The sequence below is a fragment of the Primulina eburnea genome, chromosome 13 (assembly GCF_022965805.1).
Source record: "Primulina eburnea isolate SZY01 chromosome 13, ASM2296580v1, whole genome shotgun sequence".
Lineage (NCBI taxonomy): Eukaryota > Viridiplantae > Streptophyta > Magnoliopsida > Lamiales > Gesneriaceae > Primulina > Primulina eburnea.
The window spans coordinates 785,919-791,149 of record NC_133113.1 but is presented as its reverse complement, the minus strand read 5'-3'; the positions used below and the strand labels follow the sequence as shown (position 1 = coordinate 791,149).

The window sequence follows — 5,231 nt, the reverse complement described above, 5'->3', positions numbered from 1 at the left end:
GAAATTTTGGGAGTCAACCATAGGATTTGGAGGCCAACTTTAGACATGATTGACTACCTTGTTTAACATCCTCTCATCCACCTATAAATACCCCATCACCCCTTTCATTCTCCTACACCCTATTTTCGAAATTCTTGCTGAATTTTTGAGAATTTCAGCAACACTCCCTAGCGAAACTCTGCCCAAATATCGTCTCAAATCGTCCGAGAAATAGAACCGAAGCGCTGCCCGGACAAGGAACGAAAAGCGACCAAATCCCCGAAGTTGTGCACCACGTTTTTAGCATCATTATATACTGTAAGTGGGCTATTTTCAAACTTTGAAATTTCAGATTCGAGTATGCATGTTTTCGATTTTAAAAGAAAATAAATAGTCGAGTACAATCTTCTTTCTACCTTTCTTGTATTGTCATACGATTTTTAAACGCACTGTGAGGAGTCAACCGTATATGGGTGGGAATCCCAACCATGACGTACCCTTACGCGGTGGGGGATATAACCGCTATACGGCCTCGCCCCCTTAGAGGAGTAAAAATGAGGGACTGACGTCAGTAAACCATAGAAGGTCGATAAATTGCAGTGCTTGATATATGTTTATGCATGTGGTACGAAAATGTTATGCAAGTCATATGATTAATTCGAAATTTTACATGTTGATTTATATTGTGCTCGATATCCCCCACTTGCTGAGTATTCCCAAATACTCACCCCTTACAACCTTCCCAGATAAGTCGTCCGAAGAACAGGTTGAGGACGAAGAGTCCGAACAGTTTTGGGGATGGTGATCCACGCGACCAGTACTAGCAGTAGTATATTTCGAATTTTATGATTTAATAAGCTGTAAGACGTTTCCGCACTTAATTCTGTCATTTGTTGATTTTCGGATGTAAAAGACAATTGTTTATTTCGTTTGAAATTATGATATAAACTGGTTTGGTTTATACTGTGCTACGAGAAGGCTTGTCGTTTTAAATTGTGTGATTGTAAACGACGCCGGTGTCAACTCCGAGTTTCGGGGCGTGACATAAAATCAATGCTCAAAGGAGCAGGAGATACTTGTCAACTCCAGTGATCCTCGAATCGGTGCGAATCACGATCTCTGCATTCCTTCCCTCTTTCTATATTAGGATGCGATGTTTTTATAGTTTCTGCTGGATTAAATTCAGTTTCTTCCTGTTTTCCGAGTGATCTCCGCAATTTTTAGAATGTTTGTAATTGGTGTCATCTAATTCAATTAATTTATATTTGTACAACTCGTTGTAGAAGAGTGGATGTGAAAACTTGACGGGTCTTCTTTTCTCTGAATGTTATTCGTCGATGCTTGAAAGTTGGGTACGTTGAGATTTTGGGTTTAGTGAGTCAAAGCTAATGAATGCGCTCGTGTGGTCTTTGGGAAGGGGAAATTGACTCTTGTGCCCTTGCCTGTCTCTTTTGAACTTATCAGGTGGTGTCCATTCTTTAAAGCTAAGTGTTTGGTTGTCCGTAACCTGTATTATTTGTATTAGGAAATTTAATCTGTTTTGGGTTTCATAATCCCTTCTTCCTCTTCCTTCCATTGGTTTGCATACCTGTTTTCTTGTTTTCTTAAGTACTCGTGAATGGGGTTCCTCTTCTGTCACAGCAAAAAGTGTTTTTGATAGGAGTATTTGGTTCAATGTGCCACCAGATAGATGTTTTCTTTATCATTTGTGGGGTTGGTTCTTCTTAAAAATTTCTTTCAATCACAAAGAAAGAACTACCTTGTGCATCGATAAGGTAGAAAGATATTGCATTAATTGATGATTCACTAAGGTTGTTGAAAGGCTGATGATAATGAACTTGCCAGCTAGAGGACGGTCGTCTTTGCAGTCTTGCAATGATGGGGACGTACCTGAACTTCAAGTACTTCTGGGATACTACAAATTCAGGAGGGAAGCCTACCGGTAATTATCTGTTTGGTTGATAGTTCTCAATATGTTGTTTTGACTTTTGATGAGTTTCAGATTAGTTTGAGCGAACCTAGAAAGGATTGTGGATCTGTGAACATGGAGGACCTTTTAAGAGCATTTGGACACCTGCAGAAAGCCAGGCTCTGGCAACTTCTACTGGTGGAGGAGATGAAAGTGTGCAGTTTGGAAATTTGCAACGTCAGGCTTCTTTAATATTGTCAAGGACACCCAGCCAAAAAACCGTTGATGAAGCGTGGAGGGATGTCCTCAATGAAGCTATTGGTGTAAAAGATGGATGTGATAGCGGAGGTTCAAAATTACAGCCGAGGGCGCCTGCGCCTACTTTAGGTAAGATCACATTGGAAGAATTTTTAGCTAGAACATCGGTGGCAAAAGAAGATACACGACCATCTGGAATATCAAACGGCAATGAAATATATGGTAGTTTACCTCCTTCAAGTGGTAACTATGCTGCTTCAAACTCAGGATTTCAACAACCATATCAGAACAATGGTGTCTTGGGTAATCACATTGCTTCACGTAACATGTTTCATAGTTCGACTAACTTGAGGATCAATATGAGCGTTGTGAGGCCGTCCTCGCAACCACCTCAGCTCCCACAACCACAAGTACGACCACCATTTATTAAGCAAACTAACATGGCCTTTTCTTCTTTATTACAAGTTGGAAGCTATGCTCAGCTATATAGCCCAGGAGCAAAGGGATTGGCCGTAGGAATGGCAAAGCCGGTCAACAGCAATAGAGATCAAGGTGGAACAACAAGGATTATTGATGGACTACACTACGTCAGCAGTTGTGAGGAGTGCTCCGCCTCCTAGGAATAATCTGAGGTCAGAAGCTCCTGTAAAGAGTAAGAAAGACCCACCAACACTGTCCCCTACAGTTTATAATTTTGGTGAAGGCGGAGAAAAGAAATCACCAAGTTCTTTGGAGAACGTAGTGGAGCGAAGGCAGATGAGAATGATTAAAAACAGGGAGTCTGCTTCAAGGTCACGAGCTAGAAAGCAGGTGACCATTCTTTGGTTATAGAAGCAGCTATATTTACCCCTGGTTTACATGTTAATCAGAGTTTTTACGTGAGATAGATAGAATACGGCTATTTTTCGTTTGAGTAAAGGATATATTTCAGGTGAACAGATTTATCACTTCATTTTGCCACCTCTTACTCATATATCTCGTGCATCAATAATATGAGAACGGCCCAATATTGATTTCTACTCAATTGACATGCTTTAGTTTTCCTATCTGAAACTTATTTTTTATTGTATAGATAGGATTTTTTTTATCAAGATCTTTGTGCTGGGAATTGCCTGTAACACTCAGTTCTGTTTCAAGCATAAGCACCACACATTTGTAACGAAACAATGAATTGAGTTATTCATTTGAAGTAATATGTAAGTGTTTGAATTTCACATTTCAGAATATGTTATAATTCAGTATATTAGTTACTTTTTTTAAAAAAAATTTTGTAGTTGTTTACTATCACACATATCGTCATTAATAGTTTTATTTATATATGTCGTGACTCGGAAAATGCAGGCCTATACGCTGGAATTGGAAGCAGAAGTGGCAAAACTCCGAGAAATGAACAGAGAGCTGCAGAAAAAACAGGTTCATCTATTTTGACATTCAAACTATACATTAGGGAGATATTTATGGACTCTCATGATTTTGATTTGAGGAAAAAAAAACACACATCTTCGTGATGTTTTGCAGGAAGAATTCGAGGAGATGTTGAAAAATCAGGTACTCAGATTTTTTATTGAATTTTTGTTTCCTGTGTTGTTAATCAATGCTGTATGCACATAAGATAAAGTAATTAAAGTTGTTTACAACTACTGTCACTACGTTGTCACCGGCACAAGGATGCTGCTTTTGTGTGTATCACATTCTCTTCTTTGCTGTAAATATTCTGTTTCATCTGTTGGCAGATGTTGGAATCGACACCATGGGGAGGTAAAAGACGATGCTTGAGACGCACACTGACAGGACCTTGGTAAAAGACTAAGAGAGAATTTTGAACCGTCGTTAGTCGAGTAGTTGGCATTGTGTATTAGCGAATGCTGGACTTGACAGTTCATCTGCTGTGTAACTAAGCATTGAACTACAACAGCGAAGTTTGGTAAAATTATAGAACTGGTTGGCATTGTGTATTGAAGATGTGTTTTCCCGTAATTAGTGAATGCTGGACTTCATTGTTCATCTGCGGTGTAACTAAGCATTGTAGTACAATGGACAAGTTTGGTAAAATTATAGAACTGGAAACTGTTTAAAATCTTTTTGGCTTATTAGTGTTGTAGCAACTTGTTAAAAGCAGTCGCGGACTTGCTGTTTGTTCTTTTTGGGTTGTTCAATTGTGACTTCTTTCTTTCACGCACTTGAGACGCTTGGTAGGATATGCCGACCTGAGAAATCTATGGCCAGGAGCACGGTTGCCATCAATCGTGGCTGTGGTCGAGGATGTTCGGCCGCTACCATTATAAAGTTCGATTTGTAGATGGTGAAGTACTGTAACGGCATGTTTTGAACGGACATTGTCCAGTTTTTTTTATTGGTTCATCACTTGACTAATTGGCTCCAAATGTGGCCTTAGCTACTTATTTTTAAGCTTATGTAACTGTGCTTGAATAATTACTGTTAGGTTGTAAAATATACATGTGGATTCTTTTGTCCAATTATTGGTTGAAAAGGTGTATAGGGTGGCTTGACATGTAGCTATTGTTTAAGGGCAAAAACTTGTGTGAGACGGTCTCACGGGTCGTATTTGTGAGACGGATCTCTTATTTGGGTCATCCATGAAAAAGTATTACTTTTTATGCTAAGAGTATTACTTTTTATTGTGAATATGGGTAGGGTTGACCCGTCTCACGGATTATGACCCGTGAGACGGTCTCACATGAGACTCACTCTTGTTTAAGTGCCCTGTATTATTCAGTTTATCTTCTAATTAAATTCTTGCGTGTATCAGCTTGATAAATTTGGAACCACATTTTTACAAGCCAGTAGGTTTGGCAATCTGAAACCCGAATTCCTCTAACGATTTTGTTGTTGAAATTTGAAGAACTGAAATTATTTTATAATTAATTAGCTAGATTTATTAGTCAACTATTATGCATATTTTTTTTGTTTTTAACATTTATGGTTATTTATAATCTTATTAGTTAAAATATGGGCAGCATATATTTTTTGTGTTCTTATTATCACACCTTGTTAGGCCCAAAGTGTGTAAGCCCAACTAAAATTGAAAGTCCATTAGATTAGAGTCCATGAAATCTGAAGAGTT

General features: G+C 38.6%; 1 pseudogene; it reads left to right on the top strand.

Annotated features, from left to right (window-relative positions):
• The first annotated feature begins 1,873 nt into the window (after positions 1 to 1,873).
• On the top strand, positions 1,874 to 4,223 carry LOC140809108 (ABSCISIC ACID-INSENSITIVE 5-like protein 7; annotated as a pseudogene).
• Positions 4,224 to 5,231: the final 1,008 nt, after the last annotated feature.